The following is a 26094-nucleotide window of genomic DNA, read 5'->3' on the forward strand; positions in this document are numbered from 1 at the left end:
CAACAACCGAAATGTCAGTATTTTCTAGTCTTGTAGTGAACCACAAGACTACAAAACACTGACATTCCAGATGTTGTTGGGATTGCACCACCCTTCACCCCTGTCTAAATTGGATGTGCCTAAATGGAACAGGCATACAAGAATAGCTAGAGGACAAACATCACCCATCACTATTTTAATAATGTTGACTTTCCCTTCCTAAAGTAGGCTGTTTAAAATAAAGAAGGGGGCAAGGACAGGACAGGAATGGCTTAGAGTGCAAAGGAATGTTTTATGTGAGCTCCTGTTCTGGTATAGGGGAAAGAGTTTTGGGCTGACTTTGTTCCAGAGTTCTGTATTTATCTTCTTAAGTACTATTCTGCCTATAGGACTGGAAAATGGATCTCAATGCTTCTTACCAAAAAACCAAACAGACCCTCTCTCAACACCTGAAGCCAGTCTAACACAGTTTTAAATGCACGTATGACATGTATGTGTAATTTGAATTATTTATCATGCATTTCTTTGAAAAATAGCTATAAAGTATACTTATTCATTAGAGCACTAGGCTGAGAAAGAGCATATGTAATCTTGAGTCTCCATCCTAGGTCTCCTCACATTCCACCCATGACACCAGATTTACATTTTATTTCATGTCAACTGAGATCAGTAGAGATAATAATAATGGTTACATGAGATAAATCAGATCCAGTTTCAAACCACAATTCTAACAGCAGCAATGTGTGAACATGATGAACTCTACAGCTGATGAGGTAGAAGTCCTGTCATCAGGAGACTTTTCAATAATGCCCAATCTTCTAGGATTCTACATTGCATGCATAGTGTACATACCTACAAAATGCTATTTGCTGCAAAGGTTTGCCTTCAAAATTAGCAGGGTGGAGTGTTAGTTGCTACATGTTCATCCTTACTCTCTACCCATTCTGTGTTCTGTAAACTGTACTCTTTTAATATCTGAAGCGGAATGAGATTTTGCTCTCTCTTTGATAACTATGTATTTCCATGAATACACGAGAAACTAGTAGCAACTCAATAGACTTCTGCACTATTAACATATAAAGGGGAAAGAAAAGTAAATATATGCAAAAGCAAAGGCTCTCTCTAAAAAACAACCTGGGTCTTCCCAGGAAAATAAAAAATACACTGTGAAGTACATATTAATCTGAGATTGCATACCTGAGATTGCATACCACTGAAATGGGCAGTGAGGAAAAGGTAGTGGGATTAGGTAGGTGCAGAAAAAAAGTATCAGATGGGAAACCTCATTTTTACATTCATGTCCCCCTATAAATTGCTTTGCCCGAATATTCTGGCCTCTTTGAATGTTGCTGGAAACCCAAGAACAGAAATCTCAAGTGTGCACCCAAACATGAACTCTCAGTATTTCACACACAAATATAAACCCTACGAAAATTAATTTGGCTCAATATTTACTAAAGTCCCTCATTCTATTGTCTAAGGCAGTGGTTCTCAACTTGTAGGCCGTGGCCCATGAGACAGAAAACCTCCTTCCTCTCTATTTTATTTTATTTTCGCTCCTTTCCATAGAGCTGATTATTGCATAGACCACATCAACTCTAGATTATTAAATATGGTTTTCTGTGGGCGAGCAGATGGTGACTACTGGATGGCACATGTTCTGTATCAAAAACTAGATCTGATGTGGTCTATCCAATGCAGTTTTCTGAATCAGCACCCTAAATAACCAAACCGAATCTAAGGTTGACCAAAAACTGGTTCATAACTGTTTTGGTAGTAATATTGAGAGTGGTTCCTAGTCCACTCTAGTCCCTGGTCAAAAAAAGGTTGGGAACCACTGGTCTAAGGACTTCATCAGATTGAGCTGGAGAAAATGAGGGAAAGCCAGGAAAGGATGCAGTTTCATGGGGTTCTGTCTTTAAAGAAGACGAAGAATTTACTGTCCTGGCCATTGCTTGCCCACTCCTAGGTTTATTATCGGCATTAAATTATTATTCCCTGCTAAAAATAGTCTATATTCATTTTTTTTTAATATCTGGGAGAGTAATATGTGTGGGGAACAACTCTTTTTCCTAATCTATTATTAACTTCTGTTAAATTCCATTTTATTAGATCTATTTTCCTTTCAATTCCCAGTTTTCCTATATCTCTTATTTATTTCAATCATCATCATCATCATCATCATCACCATCATCATCATCTTTATTTTTTTCTCCTGCACTATCTCCCCGAGGGGACTCAATAATTCTATGTTCATGTCTCCACCAATAATTATGTCTCTCCCATGGCCTTCTTTTTTATTTTAAAAAAATTAATTGATAAATCTAATTTGGTTCTGATTATTGAAACTTATTGAAACTTGAATGCTATTTAATTTTCCTCTTAACATTACAAGTCTACCTTCAGCATCTTTAACTATTGTCTCTTTCAAGACTCAGACTATCATTTATTAATATGGCAACCCCTCTGTATTTATTTGTGCCTCTCTAGACTCTAGATGTTTTCCCAATTTTTAATATTCGACAATTTAGTCTTATTCTTTTATTTGTCTCCTGCAGTAACAGAATATCCACTTGTTTATCCTTCAGTATTTTGCACAGCTTGTATCTCTTAACCGGAATACCTAAGCCATTTATATTCACAGAAATAATGTTTACTTCAACCATATGTGTGTGTGTGTTTACTTAATAAATTCTTCATTATCTTATTGCTTTGTGTATCTTTCATTTTCTTAACTGTTCCCTTCCTACCCCATTTGGTTTCTAATTCCCTCCCTTATTCCATGAGAGGAATGGCTGAGTAACATCTACTCACTCCTGGAAGGTTGTGAATGTAATGACTCAGAGGATCATAGAATGAAAGAGAAAGGAAAGCCCTGAAGCAGACGTAGAGAAAATTTTAAAATGGAAAATAGGGAAAGAAAAAGCAATTGTGGGATTTATATATAACAAAATAATAGAAAAACAACATAATTTGAAATTTACTTTGATTGAGGTAAGTAAAGATGAATTAAATAGCAATGAGAATGAGATTGAAAATTGGATAAAATCAACTAAAAAATTTAAATACCTAAGGATTAAGGAAACACAAAGTAAAATAATGACAAAATGGTATCGAAACCCACATCAGTTGGCCCATATTAGGAAAAACACATCAAAACTGTGCTGGGATAAATGTGGCGAAATTGAAAGTTTTATCTACATTTGGTGGGACTGCTAAAAGCTCCAAAAATATTTAAAAACTAACATTAGGGATAAAAATAGAAGGTAAAAGTGGAAATAAAGAATGGGGCAAAATAGTAATATACATAATAGATGCAACCCAAGCAATCGTAGCCTTAGGATGGAAAGAACAAAGGAAATGGGGATGTAAAAATGGTATGAATATTTATCAGAATATATGCTTCAAGATTACATCACTGAAAGGAGAATTAAATATATGAATAGACATCCTAAGGAGAACTGGGAGTCGATATGGAAAGTGCTTATAGCCAGAGTAAATGGGAAAGGAAAATATAAGGAATTGAATGAGAGAATCTTCATGAACGAACGAATAAAATAATATGAAGAGAAGAGGTACAACTGTTCCCGGAAGGAGGAAGAGGGAAGGGGAAAACTGGATATGTATAAGTAGCAGATAACTACAGAAATGTAAAGGATATGAAAACATGAATCATTAGAATGGTATGAGATTATATGGAAAAAGTTTTTTGTAATGGTGACTGACTGTGACAATATTATAATTTACTTACATATATATACACCATAGAATCATAAAGTTGGAAGAGGCCACATGGGCCATTTAGTCCAAACCCCTGCCATGCAGGAAAAGCACAATCAAATCAGCCCCGACAGATGGCCATCTAGCCTGTTTAAAAGCTTCCAAAGTAGGAGCCTCCACTACACTCCACGACAGAGAGTTCCACTGCTGTATAGGTCTTATGGTCAGGAAGTTCTTCCTAATGTTCAGGTGGAATCTCCTTTCCTGTAATTTGAACCCATTGCTCTGAGTCCTAGTTTCCAGGACAGCAGAAATCTTCCTTATGACATCTTTTCACATATTTATACATGGCTATCAACCCTCTCTTCTGCAGACTAAACATACCCAGTTCTTTAAGATGCTCCTCACAGGAATTGTCACTAGACCTTTGATTGTTTTAGTTGCCCTCCTCTGGACACTTTCCAGCTTGTCAATATCTCTTTTAAACTGTAGTGCCCAGAAACAAAGCTGAATAGAGAGACACCATGACTTCCCTCAATGTAGACACTAGACTCCTTTTGATGCAGCCCATTGGCTTTTTTAGCTGTTGCATCACACTGACAATATGAGCTGACAGAATGTTTCGTGTTTCTGCTTCTTCTTTTGAGGGAATCCATATGAAAATAACTCTTTTCATTTCTCTGCAATTTCCCTGTCTTTTCTACTTACATCCATATTTCTGGGTTATAAGCTAAATCCAATATTTAGTTCCAAATAAAGTAGACTCATTTTTTCAACAAGAATATGTTAAAGTCACAAGTACAGAAGTTCTCGGAATATTCTAGCTGGAACTAACCATTGGATTTAGACCATCATTAGGAGCTGGACATTCCTGGACATCTGACTCCTCAATGTCTTAATTATTTTACTCCAGAGGGTGAGTTATGGCAGCACTGTATAACCTGGTAAACAAGTAACCATGAAAGAGTTGCTTATGTAGCTATAATGAACAATTCTGTGCCAATTTCTCTATAAAATCTAGATGAAAGAAGCAGAGGTATAACAACAAATTATTAGTGGCATTGGTTGGAATATTATATTGAAATATCTTTCATCAGTGAACTAATCCCATGTTAGATTTCTGATGAAACACAGCATCAAAAATTCAATGATTCATACATTCTTCTTTTTTTACACTGGAAACTTAATTTACATTGTCCAGTTGTATAATATTTATATCTTGGACCTGCTGTGAAAGGACCCACTGGATGACCTGAGTCATACAAGGTTTATGTGAGACATCCTTCCAGCTATGAGAAATTCTCTGTGTGTTTCCCTACTATCATCCTGCTACTTGCTGCCAGAATTAACACAAAGTACTAAGTCCCTAGTGTCCGTAAAACCATGTTAATGGATCAGACCCAAGAGATTTCTAGGGTAGCACTGAGGTCAACATTCAATTTACAATCTCAGCTAGAGTTGATTAATTCAATCAACTAGAGTTATGTAAATGCTTATGTCACAAAAACAACCCATTCAATTGACTTTTTCAACTTGAGACTAAACATTTTATTTCTTCAACACTTAATACCCCCAAAAGTAGTGAACTTCAATGTAGTGGAAAAGAGCTTTATATTTTGATCCCATTTCTTGACAGAATGTTGTAAAAAGCCCAGATTCTGATGAAATTGACAGCTTTCACAGTATTAGACAAGATTTCTTTCTGTTGGCAAATTCCTTGATGCCAATATAGAAAGCAATGAGTCACAATGATACATGGAGTTTCTTTCTTCACCAAAGCATCAGAAGTGCTCTACCTATGTACAGAGTAACAAATTTTTCCTTCTAGTTGAAGTCAGGCTTGCCAAAGAATTGGAAATTATCTTTGATGGCATCTGTGTGCAAGCTTTGGACAAAAATCAAGAACTGATCGCACAGAAAGAAGCTTCGTCGTGTCACATCTTGAGGAGAAATGGCACAGCTATCTATTCCTCATGAACTGCTTCAAAATATTAGAAGTTTTTTGTTGGTGGGCAATGTAATAATAAGCAATCTTGTGAGATGTCTAAAGGCAAATTTTTGTGTTTGGTGAAATCTAGTTTTTGATAAAGTTCCAGCTTTTTAAAATGAAGGCTCCTTCTCACAAAAAAAAAAAAAATCCCTGACTACCGGAGGTATTGGTAAAACATGGCTTACATGTTTTACCAGATAATCACAATAACCAGCAATGATAAGTGCACATTATTTTACCATATACAATAGCATCTCTTGCTCCTATACGTAGGTAAAGGTAAAGGTTTCCCCTGACATTAAGTCCAGTCATGTCTGACTCTGGGGGTTGGTGTTCATCTCCATTTCTAAGCCGAAGAGCCGGCGTTGTCCGTAGACATCTCCAAGGCCATGTGGCCGGCATGACTGCATGGAGCGCTGTTACCTTCCCGCCGGAGCGGTACCTATTGATCTACTCACATTGGCATGTTTTCGAACTGCTAGGTTGGCAGAAGCTGGAGCTAAAAGCGGGGGCTCACTCCGCTCCCCGGGTTTGAACCTGGGACCTTTTGGTCTGCAAGTTCAGCAGCTCAGTGCTTTAACACACTGAGCCACCGGAGGCTCTGCTCCTATACGTGGAGCGAACAAATTAAAAGCAAAAGGAAGGAAACTGTCATGGAATTTTTTTCAAAAGGTTCAGAGTCATCCTCAGGCTCATTCATGGACCTCTATGAGTGAGATACAGATTTTTTGCGATTTCTATAACACACAAATGACATCCTCTGAAACCATGTTGAAAAACTTTCAGAGGTCCTGTTCCCAAGCAACGTTCAGAGTTCCTGAGTCAGTAAGCCAGGAAAGCAAGAGGTGTCTAATGTCAAACCTATAAAGCCCTAAACGGTTTGGGTCCAGCCTATCTTTCCGATTGCATTTTCAACTATTCGCATTTTCTACTATGAACGTGCGTGAACTTTAAGATCGCCATGTCCCAAATACAGTTGGTGGGGACGAGGGAAAGGGCCTTCTCAGTGGTGGCCCCTCAGCTCTGGAACTCCCTCCCAAGAGAAATTAGACTAGCCCCTATCTTGGCCACATTCTGGAAATACCTGAAAACCTGATTATTTCAATGTACTTTAATAATAATAATAATAATAATAATAATAATAATAATAATAATAATAATAATTTATTTGTATACGGCTCTATCTCCCCGAGGGGACTCAGGGCAGTTTCCATCATAGGTAAAACATTCACTTACCAGAATAAGAAACATACAACACAACCATAATAAAAACATCAACACAATTACTATTAGCGTAACATACAACACAGCCATAATAAAACATCAACACAATTACTATTAGCACAACATATTCATTTAAAATTAAACCTGTTTCAGTACCAGTCCATTGGGTGCAATTGTCAATGGACGGGATTCTAGGGAGGGCCTAAGCAGCTATGAGAGGCTGAGACCAGGGGTAGAGGCTAAGGCCAGGGTTAGTGCAGCACGTGACATGGGTAAAGAGGGCCAGGAGAGGGCCTGGGATACTCAATCGCAAGGCTTGTTGAGCAGTTGTTAAGGGATTGGGCTAGTGCAATAATGTATCAGGCCAGGAGATGGATAAAGTGCAAGCAGGGTCCTGGCCAAGAGTCAGGGTAGCAATTAGAACTAATCATTTTCAAAGGCCTGCTGGAACCACCAGTTCTTCAGGTCCCTGCGGAAAGAGGATATTGATGGGGCTTGTCTTATCTGTTTGGGGAGGGTATTCCAAAGGCAGGGGGCCACCATCGAGAAAGCCCTTTCCCTCGTCCCTAAAGGTGCCTAAAGGTGCCTTCCTGATATTATTGATTTGATGGCAAACGTCTCTTGTGGTGCTTCTGGTTTCAATCAGTCCTGATAATTCATGCTTGGCTTCATCGATGCCTGGGTCACCCGCTTTGCTTCTGAAATGTTTGGAATAGGAGCGTATTTTCCCAGAATCAAACCCAATGAATGCCCAATGTCTTGGTTCACATCTGAATACAAGGGATATAGTCAATCTCCCACTTCAAGAGGCTTTTCTACCACTTTGTACAGAGAGAAGACAAAGGGCACACAAGGAATTTCACGGCTCTTGTGTCTAGGTCCAACATTCTAACCCCTACATGTGGAGAATTAGTTGCAGTAGCAGGGTAACAAATATCAATTTAAAATTTCAACAGATTTTTTTTGGTTCGATGCTTGTGGGTGAGGTTTGTAGTTTGTGCAAATTTTGTCAACTTTACGCACAGGAAATGTTAGATTTTGGATTGCCAGAACAGAATTTAAGAGGCTCTCTTTCCTTTAGTCTGGATAGCTACATGTCTTGTATAGAAAGTTGGATAGACGAGAGGTTGGGATCTGTGAGACAAGCAGTTTTCATTGGTAGTATGCAAGGTATCAGTTTTGTTTTCCTGTACAGATTGTAGATGTTGTATGTGTCTGTTATGAGTAACAGGAATAGTGTCCATGGGAATTAGCAGAGAATTTACTCCTCCTTTCTCTCTGGAACAATCATTTCTAGTTTTGGTGTTATCCAATCTGCTTAATATCATCTGTTGCTAAAGAATATTTGGCAGACTTTGCTCCTGTAGTCTTGAACGAACTATCATCCATCAAGTAGTACTCAAGACAATCAAGATTAAGGACAGGTTGCTTACCTTTAACCATGTTTCTTCGAGTGGTCTTCTGTGAATCCACACAGTATGGAGTTACAGCGCCTGCACAGGCTCCAATGGAGATGTTTCCAAGATGTGGAGTACCACACAGTCCCTGTGGAAGATGAGGTAAGGCTCATCGAGCCCTAGGGCTACTAACTTTGATGGGCAGTGTGCTGAGGTGATAGTGACAAGAAAAGCCACTTTCCAGGAGAGTTGACAGAGGTCTGATGTGGTGAGTGGCTTGAATGGAGGTCCAGAGATCTGGGAGAGTATAAGTTAGAAGCGTCAGCCAAGGGCCAGACGGGAAAGTGCAGGTTGTTATACCCTTTCAGGAACATCTTGATGAAGTGGCTCTGGAAGAGAGAAGGATGGCCTTGTTCTTGCATGGACCAGGAGATGGCTGCGAGGTAGGTTTTGATGGAGGATGGAGCCAGGTCTTGATCTGACAAGGTAAGTAAGAAGTTGAATACTGACGATGACTTGGGTGATGGGTCTTGTCAGGATAGAAGGAAGGCTTAAAACCGTGAGATCATGTAGGCATATGATTTCTTTGTCAAGTTTGTGGACCGCTCACAGAATGTTCTGAAGAAATTGATGTCTGTCCAGCCCCATCTGTCGAATAGGAGGTGGAGTTTTGTCTGATCAAGTGTCCACTCGTGGGAAGATGTTATGGATTTGCTGAGTGAGTGTGTGAGGTCGTTTTGGGTTCCTGGAAGGTGTAGGGCTGTCAGGGTTATGGTGTGTTTGATGCACCAATCCCAGATCTTGAGTGTCAATGGCAGAAGTTTCCTCGACCCAGTGTCTCCCTATTTGTTGATGTAATACATGGACATTGTGTTGCCCATTAAAATCTGGATAGTCTTTTGTGAGACCAGACAAGATAATGCTCAAAGAGCTTTGAAGATCGCTAAGTTTGAGGTAGTTGATATGGTGCTTTGACTCTTCGTGGGAACATAGGTCCTGAATAGTCAGATCTTCCATGTGGACTCCCCATCCGAAGGTTGATGATCATAACCATTGGTTGTGGGGCATGGATAGGCACTCCTCGGCAGACCTTGTGGTGATGATTCCACCATGTCAGGGATCTCAATACTGGCCTTGGGATCGTCAGGAACCAGGAGTTGTGGTGGCAGGTTGGGCTGAAGTGGTCCATAAACTACCTCTGTAGTGGTCGAAGACAAAATCTGGCAAATGGTGTGATGGCTACTGTTGATGCATGTGGCCTAGGAGCACTTGGATGGACCTGGCTTGGACTTGGCAATGGATTGGTAGAGCTGTATTTCTTTTTGCAGTGCAGAAAACCTTTCTTTGGGGAGATGGGCTCTTTGGGACGATAAACTTTATTGAGGTTGTCGGGGTGAGATGTAATTTCTCAGTGTTCAGTCGGAGGCTGAGGGAATCTAAAAGCGACGGGGTGACTTTCACATTGGATTTGAGGATCCTTGGTGATCGTGCAACGATAAGCCAATCGTCCAGGTAAGGGAAAAGCATGACGTGGTGTCTGCGTAGGTATGCTGCACTTTGTAAATATTTGAGGTGCTGTGGCCAGGCCGAAGAAAAGAATGGTAAACTGATAAGTTTATTGTAACAGTCTGAAGGAGAGGAAAAGGCGGTGACCCTGATGTACTGCAACATGGAAGAACGAGTCACGGAGATTGATAGTAGCAAACAAGTCACTTTGTGGAGCAGTGGCAGGATGAACAATATCATGACCATTCTGAACTTTTTTGGTAGTAAGAAAGTGTTCAAGTCTTGCAGGCTCAGGATGGTGCAGAGGCGTCCATCTTCTTGGGGATGGTAAAGTACCTGGAGAAGAAGGCTACTGCGTCGTTTTCCGAAGGGACCGGGTGAATAGCGCCCTTGGCGAGTAGGGATCGTACTTCTTTGATCACTGCCTGCAAGGTTTGGATGTCAAGGATATTTTCTGTCAGAGGCAGTTCCTCAAACTCCAAGGCGTAGCCATTCTGTACAATCTTGAGCACCCATACATCTGAGGTAATGCTCCTACAAGTGTTGGTATAGAGAGAAAGGCGGTCACAGAATAGAGGGTTCTTGAGGGCCTCGGGGTTTAGTTGAGGCAGGGGACTTGGTTTTTCTGACGTAGTCATGTCATTGGTAGGTGATAGAGACATGGTATCGTTGGGCACACTGTCAAATCCAATGTTTGGGTTGGTTGTTACCAGGTCCATTTAGATGCTTTTGGCCCTGTTGATGCCAGTGTGGTGGTTGCATTGTTGGGGTCGGAGATGTCTTGTGATGTTGATTATAAATGTGTTGGTTATACCATTTGAATCTGTGCTGGTGCCAGAGAGATTTCTGAGGTTGAGTTTGTGGCTGCATCCCACACTTCGCTGCAAGCAGTTTGAAGTCCTGATTTGACTTCAGTTTGTCATCGGTTCCAGCATTGAAGAGGCACAGTATGTCAAAAGGCACGTCCTCGATAACTTGCTGAGATGATGTCGAAAGACCAGACGAATGCAGCCAGGTATAGTGCAGATCGCAATGGCAATTATTTTTCTAGCTATGTCAGTGGTATGTTTTGACATTTGAATTTGATAGTGTGCTAGCAAGGTAGCCTCCTGTTGGGAGTGTGGAGAGCACCACTCTGTCTTCTTCAGAGAGTTTGGCATGGAAGGGTTGTGCTTTTCCCTGAGTATCTGCTGATACACACCCAAGCAGGCTCTGTAGTTAAAAGATTCTGGTTAGCAGGGATGCGGCGGAGTAAAATTTATGACCCACTGAGTAAAACAAAAAGGTTCCCTGATGACTGAGAGTCTTTCACTATGACTGAGTTTGAGTCTGGATGGTACTTGAGCCAGTCCTGACCTTTGTCCTCTGTCTGGTACCAGGCTTCGATGCATTTTGAAGTGGGTGGCATGGATGATGGATTTGTCCATGAGGTCTGAATAACCTCAAGAAGGTACAGTAAGAAGGGTAGGAGAGTTGCCGATGGGCTTCAGCCTGCACTCTTAAAAACTGGGTCTGTAACGGCCTTGAAGATATGCTTGATTCTGAGACCTAGGGCATCTGCCATGTGGATCATTGGGTCAGAGAATGCCCTGATGTTATCCGCTGGGGAAGGCAGGTCAATGCAGTATGCCTCCGGGTTTGGCAAGAGAGCCAGCCTCAAAGAGAGGACAGACTAAGAGAGAATTTATTCTGCAATGTTCTTGTTGAGTTCCTCATCATCGAACTGGTGTAGAGGTGACAGAGGTATTTGAAAGATTTGAAAGATCACAGCTGGGAAAGCTTTCCGTTGGAGCCTGCGTAGGCGAGCAACACCATATTGTGTGCATTCACAGAGATTAGGAAGAAAAAGCTAATTTTCCAAGCTATCAAAACCAATCTTCAAGAAAGAACAATAGTTGTCCCCTTCCTTAGCGTGATACATATATCCCAAAGACACGCAAAAAGAAAATCATAAGTTAGCATAATAGTAATTAAATAGTAATTAAAATCAACTAACACTGGTTTCCTGTATACACATATATGAAGAAAATAACAACATAAAAGAGACTTACATTTTATTATTTTGCAAAATAGTTAAGTCTGCCAATACAAACAGCTGTCATCTCCAGATTCTACATGTTTTGCGAGTAGCAAACCAAATGTTTCATTCACAAACATTTTGAGCAGAAGGAAAAACAGAGGTGATGCTGAAGGATAAGAGAGCAAAAAAAAAAAAAAGTGGATGAATTCCATTTGCGCTATTAAAAAAAGCTAAAGTGAACCCAGTCATTGAAGAGTGGGGATAAAGAGAAGAAAACAGTAATCTTGTTACAGAAACCAGAGAATTATGCTCTTACATGCATGCTCTCTCTCTTTCTTGCTTTCACACTGTACAAACTCTAGGACCCTGGACAACTTACTCTCCTGCTATTTCCAGCACTTTAGAGAAACTTTTCAACATTTGTTTGACACATTTTTTCAACACCAAGGTGGAGACAATAAGTAAACAGCTAGTGAAGGGCTATTTAGAGAGCTGGTCAGTCACTGTAATAATAAAGCAAAATGAAAAAGATATATATAAATAAAAAGCCTTCCACAGAAGAGAGCATCTATCCTATGTACTGTAGATACAGACAACACATGACCTCTGACAAACAGTTTTCAGAGTAATTTTAATGCTACTCTGGATTTAACTTGACTAACTGGTAGCAATTGAGCACATCTTTTTTTGTGGCAGCAGTTATCTAAAATGCTACAATAACAGCATCAAAAGTAGAATGGAGGAAGATTGGTTTTCCATTGTGCTGCTGAACTGGCATAATGCCCACTTTAAAAGCAATTCGCTGTTCATCACTGAAATCTGGCAGACACGACACTAAATGCCTGGAGGGAAAAAAAGGGTGTCTTGAGAAGGGGGAACCACTCCAACTTCCAGGGAGGCGGGATGGGGGAGAAGAAAGGGATGGATTTAGCTAAGAGGAGAAAATTACCAAACCGAAAGTTTCATGTTACATGTGGACTCTCAACAGGCTCTACTTAATTTGACTAAAGATTTTGTCGCAGGCTTATATTAGTAGTGGCAGAACTAAACAAAAGTAAATATATATTTGCAGTTCAGTATTGTTCTAATGAAGTGAAAACCTACTGAGTTACGTCAATCATGTGTCAAACACATCTGCCTAGTTTTATTTACCACCTAAAATAATGAGTAAATATGTGATAATAAAACTGTTCTCTTTACATGGACATATACAATTTCCCCCCCAATTCTAAATACAGGTAATGATTTAGGAAGCTTTCAAAATGTCTTTTTACTGTCAATAAAACTAATTCCACTCCTATTTTCATGTAAAAAAAGGCTTTACAAATGAAAATTCAAATTAAAATTCTGATTATAGTGTAGTGTGACAACACCTGTATTTATAATTTTACTGTCAGCTAGCTCTTAGTGTTTAACAATAGCTTGAAGCAGAAAAGTAATTGGAATTTGTCTGCAACATGCCAGATGACGACACTGGGTGCTTTGCTGCGCTCAAGCAAAATCTGGTCTGATGATAGAAGAAACCTGGTGACAATTCTAGAAAATTACGACAGTCTCAGATCAAATATATTGTTCGTTATGATTTTCCTTCTACCTCATAATGCCTATGTATTTCATATATGCAAATCAAAGAGTCAAACTCTTTATCACCAACTTTAATGAATATTAATTGAAAAGGTTTATTTTTGGAATCATCACTCAAAAAAGTAACAGGGACAAAGATGACATCTGTGTAACACAGACAATATAAAATCCCGATGTACAACATTCAAAGTTGCCAAACATTGTGACCAAATGTACATAGCTCCATTGAAAAATATGGACTCAAATGTGTACATAAATGTCTCCTATCATTTCTATGGGGAGATCACAACTGAAATTATGGGAGAAGTTGATTGAGGTGCATAAGGCTGTATCAAGAAACAGATAAAGGGATATATACAGTAGAGTTTCACTTATCCAACCTTCGCTTATCCAACCTTCTGTATTATCCAATGCAGTCTGCCTCCCACCTGGATCCACAGCTGTTTTTCTAGGCAGCAATGCGCAGCGGGCCAATACGTCCAAAAACAACACAAGTGAAGCCACGCTCCCAAACAAGTGGCCGACTTGTTGTAAAACATGTTTTGGTGTGTAACTTGTAAATTCATAATGTAATCTGGCATTTAATAGGTGTTTCCTTAATCCCTCCTTATTATATAACATTTTAGCTTATCCAATGTTCTGCTGGCCCATTTATGTTGGAAAGAGAAACTCTACTGTACATAAACTAGTTGCTTCAAAGACATCTCCTGGCACTATGGAAAAGATGTCTTCTAACCTTTCTCAGACGGAGACTGAATTTAATAATGCACAAATATTTGTAGATATTTAAATAAGATTTCAAAACACCAAAATAAAAGTTTTAGTTAGTTACAAAATAGCACTTATAATGGCTACAAAAGAGGTATGTAATAAAGAAGCCCCTTTTTCAAAGGTATATATTTCTTCCTTGCAAATAAAATAAGATTGCTTATAAGATTCTTCCCTAAAAATAAGATTCACAAGTTATAATTTCTATGCTAAAGCTTTTCTAAACAATTTTTTTTCAAAATAAAAATAAGTGCATATATTCACTGAGTTGGTAGAAGGATGTGGTATTGCTGTGGGTTATTATGTGATGCCTGTGGTGTTTCTGAAGTTCTTAATCAAAAAGAAAAAAAACCCATGCTATGGCTATACTGGAATTTGACCAGACTCTGTTTATTCTGTATGTTGGCATTTTGTTCATATTCTTGAAGGAACTGATATAGTGTACAGGAAAAGGTTAAAGTGATAATTTAAATAACCCACTTTCACTAGGATCTTATAAAAGAAACTGAAGCATGCTGCTGTCATTTTCAATCTTTCAAAAGTTATAAACATATGTTAATCTCCCACACAACTTGCCTTACAGTCTACAAATGAAAAGCCCATCTTTTTCATTATTTAAAGATAAAAAAAATCAAAGGAAGGCTCATACAAAAGAAAAACAGAATGACAGTGATGTTTTAGTTTACACTAGATATGGCAACACACGTAAACTGTCAAAACTAAGGAGTGAAAAAAGCTGTTATCAAGCAACTGTCAAGAGAGTCCTCTGAGATTTGGAAATCTTGTGTTTATTGTAACTACTGCACATTATACAAAGAAAGAAACATCCCTCTCCTTACAGTTGCTGTTAAATATCATGCAATGAAACACAGATTTCTTCCCCACTATTTAGATTAATTTTTCCCTCTGTAATTCTGTACTTGACAGTACTGCTCCCCTTCCTTTAATTTTTTTATGGTGTGGTCAAAGTTCAGAGGAAAACCCAAGGCTACATCATGCATTACTTCATTTTCAACAATCGCCAACATCCACTTTATGTTGTTAACTTGTTGTCCGTTATTTAAGAATCAAAATGCTGCACCCTGAGAGGCTGAGAAAGTATTTCTAGTTTTACAGAATGATGCAAAGGACAACAGTAAGGAAAAGGAAATTTAAGGTATAGTTTATACTAAGGCTCAGTGAATTGTGTTTCCTTTCCTGACAAAGAGGTCTTTGATCCAGCAGAAGCTTCTGAGAATAAAAAGGTGCATGACTGCATGTGTGTATGCTGATTGCTGCTGATTTTCTCCTTTACTGCATCCTCTTATGCCAAATCCTTCCCAGGTGGAGGACCACTTGGAAGACTGTGGAAAGGGGAGGAGGGCTGCAGAAGAAAGAGGAAACATCACTTCCTGCCTTCCACTACTTTCGGAATCATTCACTAGGTCAAAGAGCCTTCCACCAGTAAGTAGGATATGGTTTAATACCTTTGTGTTTCCTTGTCTCTTCTCTACAATTTGAAGTTTGAGATGAAAGAGGCGTACAGTTGGCCCTTCGCTTTTGCAGGGACTACAGCAGTAGTTCTCAACCTTGAGGTCCCCATATGTTTTTGGCCTACAACTCCCAGAAATCCCAGACAATTTACCAGCTGTTAGGATTTCTGGAAGTTGAAGGCCAAAAACACCTGGGGACCCCAGGTTGAGAACTACTGGGCTAGAGGTACATGATCTCAATGAAAGTGGAGGAAATGTAAATATCTCTGTTCCCCTTCCCAAATTGTAATACATACACATTAATGTACTATCCTGTTGGTAACTGGCCCAGTTGTAGACATGTTCCCATCACATTCCTCTATATGGGTGAGTGTGAAACCAGCCACCCTTCAATAAATGTTTAATAAATTTTAATCCTGCAACTTTGGTTGTTCAGGTTCAAAGAGCAACAGACTAATAAAAAAGGAGTACTGTATAACAGTAACATTATTGTTGTTGCGAGATCATGGTTCTAGAGCGTGTGGTGGCTTCTCAGCTCCAGGGGTTCTTGGAAGAGACCAATTATCTAGATCCATCGCAATCTGGCTTCAAGCCTGGTCATGGTACGGAGATGGCTTTGGTCACCTTGATGGATGACCTCCGCAGAGAATTAGACGGGGGGAGTGTGACCTTGTTGCACCCCTAGGCTACACAGACACCTCAAAACCACACTGGAGCCCCAGACTATAAGCAAGCAAGCTGTTTATTGGAGGTTATATGCAAGCAATAGCAAAATCAAAGTTCAGAGTCAATAAAATGAGATTAAATCCACAAGAGCAAAATACTTGAAAATCTTGAAGCAAGAGTCAATAAAAATCACTCAAAAAACATAGTCCAAACCGGATGTCAAAGTAAGTCCCAAGAAAGGTATCAAGAATAGCCCAAACAAGATTAATTCCAAGGCATGAGTCAAACGAAAAACACAGCAAACAAGACTAGAATGCAGGATCAAACTCCAAAATAGTCCAAGGTATAAAGTCAATGCTGAAATACAAGATGAGGGTCTTGGCTAGAACAGAAATCCAAACGGCAAAGTCACTGGAACATTCAACTGGATTCACAGGCCGAAGCGAGGCTGGAACTTGAAGCAAGATACATGGCTGCAGGAATACACAGGAACACAGAGCAAAGATCTTTCTCTCTTGGATTAGCAATATTGCCACCTCTGACTGTGTCAGAGAAAGCAGACCTTTTTAAGGGAAATTCATGGTCTCAAACTGTGAGAATAGTACTTATTAGTTCACTTCAAAAGCAGCTGTCTACTCCTTCGCACAGATTCCCTCTCTGTCTGGTGTTGAGTTATCGCTCCTCTCCTGTCAAGCTCATCAGCCCTTCCCGTGTTATCATTTTCAGCATCTGAACTGGAATGTCCATCTAGCACCAGAAGGTCTGGCCTTGACTGCTTAGAGGAATGAAGTTCAAACTGTCTACTTGGAACCATTCTATCCCTAGTCCCAGAATCCACTGGGACAGACTCTGGTTGCATCTCAGGCCCAAATCCAGAATCCTCTGACAAGGCAGGTGCAGGGACAAACTCTGGCTGTACTTCTGGCGAGGGAGGTGCAGGGGTAATCACAGGCTGAACGGGCCTTACCTCGGTCATCTGACAGCTCAAATGGAGGCTGGACCATGGTATCATTCTGGGGCAGCTCTCCAGAATGGGTCTTGGTGGCACAGCTCTGCAGTGGCTCCACTCCTTCCTAGTGGGTTGCACCCAGTTGGTGAAGCTGCGGGACACCTGTTCGGACCCCTGGCCATTGACCTGTGGGGTCCCACAAGGTTCCAGTCTCTCCTTCATGCTATTCAACATCTACATGAACTGCTGGGTGAGATCACCCAGTTTTGGAGTTCAGTGTCATCTCTATGCATTACTCTTTTCCACTACATTACAAGGAAGCCTCCTGGATCCTGGGTCAGTGCCTGGCCACTGTGATGGATTGGATGAGGGCTAACAAGCTGAAGCTTAATCCAGACAAAACAGAGGTCCTCCTGGTCAGTTGTGGAGCCGATCGAGGTATAGTGTGGCTACTTGTTCTTGATGGGGTTATATTCTCCCTGAGGACACAAGTCTGGGGGTCTTCCTGGACTCAGTGCTGATGCTTGATGCCCGGGTGGCTGGGAGGGCTTTTGCAGTTAACACTTGTGCACCAGCTGCGACCATACCACAAGAAGTTTGACTTGGCCACTGTGATCCATGCCTTGGTTATATCTAGATTGGACTACTGCAATGCACTCTACATGGAGCTGCCTTTGAAGATGGCCCAGAAACTGTAACTGTTACAAAGGGCAGCAGCCAAATTGCTAACAGGATCAAGCTACAGGGTGCGTACAACGCCTCTTCTGAAGCACCTCCACGGGCTGCCGATAATGTTCCGGTCCCAATTCAAAGTGCAGGTTATGGCCTACAAAGCCCTTAATGGTTCGGGTCCTGCTTATGTTTGTTACCGTATGTCTCTCTACAAACCGGCATGGGCTCTTAGATCTTTCTCTTCCTTGCATCTCCGTCACAAGCACGGTTGGTGGGGACGAGGGAGAGGGCCATCTTGGTGGTGGCCCACTGACTCTGGAACTCTGTCCTCAGGGAAATCAGGCTAGCCCCACCCTGTTGTTGTTGTTGTTGTTATTATTATTATTATGCAGACTGAATATACACAAACCATTTTAAACTGATCACAACAACGAACTAAATATAATTTGGCATCTACAAAGAACTGCTGGGAATATAAGCTTAAAATAAAATATTGGAAATGGCAATATTATTCAAACTGACAAAAATGTAGACCATGACACAGCAGCCATAACTGTGATTGAGAAAAAGAAAGCAACGTTTAAAAATGTGGCAATCCTGGGAGACAGCAGTATCAAAGACAAGGAGACAAAAAAGGTTATGAAACAACAGAAATTCAGCTTCTCTGGGAAAAGAAAGCAACTCCAGTAGTGATAGGTGCTCCGGGGGGCAATTCCAAAGAGACTGACTAAACTTTTGAATAAAATCTGCCATAGATGTGATCAAAATTGCATAATTACAAAGGCAGCATAGTTTGGAAGCCACCGTATTATCCAGTGATACTTCGCTAATTCTTAAATTCCTAAATTCTTCAATAAAATCTAAATAATTGACGGTTCAAATCTCTAGTCAATAATCACTGGTAGACTGTGAAATCAGTGTAATAAAATACAATAAAATTATAAGGTAGAAAACAATACCTCAACAGCAGTCATTGCTTGAATAGTAAAAGTCCAATGATTATTAAAATAATACTACATACATGAAAATGCCTAGGAATAGAAAAATATCTTCCCTTGTCCCAAGCTATAATAACTTAGGTATCAAGAAAGTTTCCAAAGCAGATTTCAACACCCATAAAGTGCATGCCAGCAGAGAGAAGGCACAACTCCATCTTCTTAATTTATATATCCAGAAAGTATGAGGCATGGAGCAGCGCCCTCCTTATTGATGTGGGCAACATGAAGGTGCGATTGGCAAGAAACACTCCTGTGGTTATTCCCTGAGGCTCAGGGAATTTTAGTAGTACATGTCACATTTATTAAGCCTGTTGCATATGGTTTATGTAATGTGTTATTGTTATCTGTTTTATTTGGGGTCATGATGTTGTACTGTTATGTTATGTAATTTCTGTTGTTTTAACCACTGTCCACCGCTTTGAATCCCACTCATGGGAGAAAAGCGGGATATAAATAAATAAATAAATAAATAAATAAAATGATTATGAAGCACCAGCACAACACTGGGCCTGTAAATCAACAGGAAGTCATTGTAGCTGAACTAGAACTGAAGTGAGACAACTGGGATCCCTTATGTATGGCTCACTATGGGCAAGGAGGAATAAACCAATGGAAATTTCCTTCCTGGTAATGACCTCATGTGAGACTGCTAAAGTCTGTGATAGAGTACCCGAAAATCAGTAATTTAGAAGAATTGTCAAACTGTGGATGTTTTCTACTATTTGAGCAGGAGGCTTCTCTTCTAGAACTAAATGGTACTGTACAACTGCAACACAAACAGCCTTACAGCACAAAGAAGGGCCATTTCATCCTCTTCATTGCAGAAGAAAGGACCAGATTTAAAAAATGTGGCTGACATATACGAGAACCGCAGAACACAGATTAGTTGTATTTCCACTTTCCCACTCTAAAATTGTGCTTGGAGTTATGTCACCTGAAAGACTCAGGCAAAAAGAGGAAGTTAATTATACTGGGAGAAAGTGTTTCTCTGACATTATTAACAAGTTCTCCAAGACTCTTAAAGCCCTATGGGAAAAAGGCTTATTCTAACTAACAGCTAGGAGCCCCCAGTGGCGCCGTGGGTTAAACCGCTGAGCTGATGAACTTGCTGACCGAAAGGTCAGTGGTTTGAATGAGCTCCCGCTGCTAGCCTCAGCTTCTGCCAACCTAGCAGTTTGAAAACATGCAAATGTGAGTAGATCAATAGGTACCGCTCCGGTGGGAAGGTAACGGTGCTCTATGCAGTGATGCCAGTCACACGACCTTGGAAGTGTTTATGGAAAACACCGGCTCTTTGGCTTAGAAATGGAGATAAGCACCAAGCCCCAGAGAATCAGCCACAACTAGACTTAATGTCAGGGGAAAACCTTTACCTTTATCAAGAACTACCAAAATGTGTTCTAGAAAATGTTATGTGCTAAAAAATACACTTGATAATTGTAGCATACTACAAATATATTATTTATCTATGATGTAAGAATAGCTGCCTTTACAAGCCTAAGTCTTTAATTAGCTATAAAAACTCACAACTTTAGAAAATATGGATGAATTGGCCAGTAGTATACATTCCCTCTCCCTTAGGCCCGTAACTGCCATACATCAATCCATATCTGCAGGCCTTGTGTGCAAGGACATAGGAATCTTTGGCTGCAATCATCAAAGCATCTTACAAGGTTGTAAAATGTGTGTCATTATGGCAGAAATTTGACATATTGAAGTTGCCCACTATCAATATGAAGAGGTCATTCCATTAGTTATGGAATTTAGAGTAGTATTGGAGGATCTACCAGACCTATTTCCCTGCACATGAAAATTCAACACCAGAATATTGTTAAATTGAGTTAGCATTATCAGTGGGAAAATATGCTCTATTTCCTATTATTTATGAAGCACTATCCTTTTCTTTCTAACCAATTACATTCCCTATCATTTCTAAAATATACAAACTGTTTTCAATCAACAGATTTCTTTATTACAGTGTATAGCATACTAGTTACTGCCTCTTTTCTATATTGAATCCTTGATTGGACAAGCATTTTGAATATAACATGGACTGTGATTGCACATATAAAACAAATTAAAGCTGCCAATCTCCTTTGGAGGATATTCTTTATATACACAAAATACAACTGCAGAGTATTCCAAGTGTATTTGTTTAGGAGAAATTAGGAAGAAGGGGGAAATAGTAATGGCAGAATCAGAAAGATATACGCTTTCTTATAAGCCTTCAAAATATTATTTAATAGTCTTCTTAAAAACATAAGTGTTATTAACAGAGCATTAAATAATCTCATTTTTAATACAGAAAGGAGATGTCTTTTGCCTTAAGGTACTCATGCAAGTACCTCATATCTTGACAGTTGTTCCCCACAAATCATGGCATATACTTGCAATTCGCCTAGTAACTGTTTATTTTGCTAAAAAGACATTTAATCTGGAAACAAGCTAAACACTTATGCAGATTTTAGCACAGGTAAGAAAAGGTACCTAGAGCATCTTCATGGAATCAATAGGCCCTTCATGTAACCACCAGCTAGAACCTAAACTTTTAAAAATTCTTAAAATTTCCCTCTTTTTCAGACCCAAAGGAAGGAAATAGAAAACTTCCCATCAGCAAATTTAGGCTGGGTCTACACTGCCCTATAATCCAGTTTCAGAAAAGTAGATTAGCTGCATTGAACTGGATTATATCAGTCTGCACTGTCCTATAATTCAGATCAATGCAGTTAATCCACATTCTGAAACTGGATTATAGGGAAGTGTAGATCCAACCATAGATGGGTTTGCCTTAGGGTACCATAAGTCACAAATACATTAAAGGCATATAATCACTATAGGCTATCACTTGTGACTTCCAAAGGTAGAGACTGTCTTCCAAGGGTAGAGACTTGGCGGTGGGTCCATAAGTGCATGTAGAGACCTATCCTGGATCTGCATGGTATTTCACAGGGAGGGCATATATTTCCAGATGGAAGGTGGTCCCTACAAGGGTTTGCTTGACACATCTTCCTCTTGGCACGTTTCTCCCTTTCACCCTCAATTTGTGCCTCTTTGAATTCCACAGCACTGTTGGTAACAGCTGACCACCAGTTACAGAGCTCAAGGGCCAGGGCTTCCCAGTTCTTGGTGTTTATACCACATTTTTTTTGGTTAGCTTTAACCCTGTCTTTAAATTTCTTTCATTATCCACCGACATTTCATTTTCTTGATCTGCAAATAAAGTAACTGCTTTGCGAGATGGTGATCAGTGTATTCGGACAACGTGGCCAGTTCCAGTGATGGTAGAGAATCATTTCTTCAATGCTGGTGGTCTTTGTTCTTCCAGAACGCTGTTTGTCTGCCTGTCTTCCCAAGAGATTTGAAGGATTTTTTAAAGGCAACACTGATGGAATTGTTCCAGAAGTTAAGTGACATTTTTAGACAGTCCATGTTTTGCAGGCATTCAATATAGTTGGGAGGACAATAGTTTTATAAACAAGCATCTTGGTATCTCTAATGACCTTATAAGAAAGGCCAGGAAAGAGGGAGCAGCAGGGCTTATCTGTTGCCCCGCACACAGCTACCTCTTACAATGCTTTCTCCATCACATGGGGAAAGTGTCACCTCCATGGGGAGGCTCCATGCTGGCTTCATTGAAGCCAACACAACACAGGAAGCCTCCCATATTGGAGTGAAAGTGTCTGGCAACACTTTTACCCTGGTTGGGGGCGGGGCCTATATTGGAAGTCACAAAATGTGGGGCTATGTCCGGTGTTGGCATCCATCCCCTGACCGGGGTTGAAAGCGTCCCAGGACTCTGATTTCACCCTGTCTTATGAGGTCATAGGTCACATAACAGCACATTAAACTAAAAACGATTCAACAATAACTTTGCCTAGGGAAGACCTAATAAAACATTAAATATTTCCCAGAAGAAAGGCTACAATTGCACAGGTTCCCCTTTGGAAAATGTATAAATAACTTACATTCTGATATGATTAAATCTGGCTTTAACGTGTCTTCCAATGAGATTTTGTATAGGATCTAACTCTTTTTAGACCTGAAGTGGTCTAGGACTTTCCTCCTTAACATTATCCTATATTTGATCAACAGGAAGATATTAAATATAGGTTTCAGGTGTTCTGCTACTTGTTCCTACTCATCCCACTTCAGGAGAACTTCATTTTTATCCAATTACAGTAAATGAAGTCTGGAAAAATATATTTTCTTTAAAAATATGCCTACCGTGTTTCCCCGAAAATAAGACAGTGTCTTATATTAATTTTTGCTCCCAAAGATGTGCTAGGTCTTACTTTCAGGGGATGTCTTATTTTTCCATGAAGAAGAATTCACATTTATTGTTGAACAAAAAAATTTAACATTTATATACTGTACAGTAGTTGTCATCACAAACCAGCATAACCAGACAAACTGTGAATCCTATCAAGAATTTCTTGTTACTACCAATATTTCCATTTACAACACTTAATGGTACATACATTTACTGATCCTGCATGTTCTGGTGTTCTGTTCGGCGGGCATGCTTCCAAACAAAAACTTTGCTAGGTCTTACTTTCAGGGGAGGCCTTATATTTAGCAATTCAGCAAAATCTCTACTAGGTCTTATTTTCTGGGGATGTCTTATTTTAGGGGAAACAGGGTAGATCATCAGGCAAAGTCTTAGTCTATACTTAGTACAATGAATTAAAATGAGTTCCAATATTATTTTATGGGCGTTAGGATATTCAACTGCTTTCTTCAGCTTTGCTGCCTGGCTCAACATTCCATGTATACACAACACATTTTTTGCAGAGATTTTACTTCAACAGCAACACTAAGAGCAAGACAAAGTCCTTGTGACATTGATTAAATAAAAATGTAAATTCAAAAGCAAGATGACTACCCGCAGTGAGCTAATGAACCAAGCAACCATGTGCTTCAATGAAACTAGAAAGCAGCTTAAAGGTTTCCAGTGAGTCTAGATGCTCTAATCAGCAGTCTGTGTTTCTGGCCAAGCTAGCCTTGGCTTTCACTTTTTCAACTAAGTGAGGAGTAGGTTATAGCCATATAATGTGTATCTTTGGGAAAATAAATAACACAGGGGATGTGAGAAAACTGGAATGATGTAATGTTTCCTATCACTAGGAACATGTAAATTTCCCTTGACAATTGTAATAATTTCCATAGAAGAAAATCATTAAAAAAACTTTTAGAATATTAGATCATACGCTCTTCTCCTATGGATTATAGTTCATAGTGGGAGGATATATTTCATGATATTGTGCACACAGAAACAAATTAAACTACACAGTGTTTTTACAATTAGCTAGCTATATTATAGCAGTATTTATATACCCCAGGTTGTCTTAGCAGTCTATAAACATACATTTAGTAAGGGCACTCAGACAAACACACCTTAGGTGTGCAACATAAAATCCTTAGTTGCTAGTTTCCTTTATTCATTTAATAACCCCATTAATCTTCACAGCAGGGTTGTGTGATGAGGAATGCAAAGTAGAGGTAAGAGGATACAGGGGCACTGGCATTGCCCAACCTTGCAAGCCAGCCATAGTGTACTTACGAGTCTCCTTGATTCTAAAGTAGATCTTTTCCCAGAACTATCACTATAGTATAAAAGTGCCAGGTAAAAGACAGAAAACAGGACTTCCCTATTTTATTTAGTTTAGCGGGATTTCTTCTTTCTTCCGAAAATAATTTTTTTTAAAGTTGTCTGGACAACATTTATTGGTGCTACAGAGAGCTATGTTGCCAAGGTGAAAGGTAATGAATCTGCAGTTTGTGAAGTATCTTAATGGAATGTCTTTTTGTCAAGAAGTTGTTTAATATACACTTCATTTAAGATTGTTGGGCTTGCCCTTTCTCTTACAGTTACAAGGGCCACAGCTAGCACAGCGGGTTAAACCACGAGCTACAGAAGATCTTGCTGACTGGAAGGTTAGCAGTTCAAGTCGTGGGTTGGGGTGAGCTCCCGCCATTAGTCCTAGCTTTTGCTTGCCTAGCAGTTCAAAAACAGCAATGTGAGTAGATAAATAGGTACCGCTTTGGTGTGGAGGTAAAAGGAGCCCTGAAAAACATGCTGGCAATTCGATCAGGAAGGCGTCCATGGTCAACAGGCTCCTCGGCATGGAAAAATGAAACAGTACCTCTCCATGACCGAGTTGAGCATAACCCCCCAATGCCAGAGATGAAAAAAGAGGGAAGCCTTGCCTTTATTTATGTACTGCCTATCTTTGTCGTCAATTGTATAAGGGCATTGAATGTTTGCCATATATGTACCCTGTAATTTGCTCTGAGTCCCCTTGGGGAGATAGAGCGGAATATAAATGAATATTTATACTCTGTTTAAAAGCCTCCAAAAGCTTCCAACATTATAGAAAGTTAATCCTAAACTGTGGGAAAGGAGTGTGTGGTGGAAACCATTAGTGACCTTGAAAAATTAATTTGTCACAAAGCAGAAATGTAAAGAAATGCAGCATCTACAGTTGAGCCATCATCATATCTGATGATATTACTATTATTATTTACAATGCAACCCTATTCAAAAACATAGCTGCTTTAATTTGGCATATCTGTATGCAGAGGGATCTTTAGTACCTTTGAGACTAGAGAAAGAAGGTGCAGCATAAACTTTTGTAGACTTAGGGTGACTCTGCATGGACCCTTTATTCTGGGTCCAATCTGGAGTGACGATGACAGATCAGCCCCAAGATGGTTTGGATCAGCCTCCTCCCTCCAGCAGCTGCAGAGGAAGGAGGATGCTTTGACTGTCTAGTGGTACTGAACATGGCTCAGTGCTCTGGGCGGCCATCTTACCCTCCCACTTGTTCTCATCATCACAGTAGCCAGCAGGTGCATCATGAGTAGTGTCCATCGCCCATTGCCTGGAGTGACATCAACCAAGGTGCGAGAGTGATGTTGGGGGGGGGGGGGGGGGAAATGAATCACCTCCTTCCCCGATTGTCTTGCCACTCTAAGTAGCGTCACTTCAGGCAAGAGCAATTGGCACTAGCCATGTTGTGCCTGCTGGCCAACACAAGAACAGAAGCAGGCTAGTGAGTGCCATCCTGTGTTCTTGGGCTGGCTGTGTAAACAGCTGTGGTCAGTTCTGTCTTGGAAACGGCCGAGCTGCTTACACAGGTCCAAAGTTGC

At 40.0% G+C, this 26094-nt stretch overlaps 1 protein-coding gene across 10 annotated transcripts in view; it reads right to left on the reverse strand.

The window, feature by feature from the left end:
- The window catches only part of pola1 (DNA polymerase alpha 1, catalytic subunit), a 279719-nt gene that overhangs the window by 32053 nt on the left and 221572 nt on the right, over positions 1-26094 (reverse strand). For 2 of the 10 annotated variants that reach the window (XR_010004266.1, XR_010004264.1), the window contains one exon: positions 8347-8788. The exons of 7 other annotated variants lie outside the window; for them this stretch is intronic. The gene's annotated coding sequence lies outside the window, so the exon portion shown is untranslated. Of the gene's footprint in view, positions 1-8346; positions 8789-26094 lie in introns of those variants that run through there. One more of the 10 variants, XM_062975199.1, reaches the window with a different exon arrangement.

The sequence above is a fragment of the Anolis carolinensis genome, chromosome 3 (genome assembly GCF_035594765.1).
Source record: "Anolis carolinensis isolate JA03-04 chromosome 3, rAnoCar3.1.pri, whole genome shotgun sequence".
Classification (NCBI taxonomy): domain Eukaryota; kingdom Metazoa; phylum Chordata; class Lepidosauria; order Squamata; family Dactyloidae; genus Anolis; species Anolis carolinensis.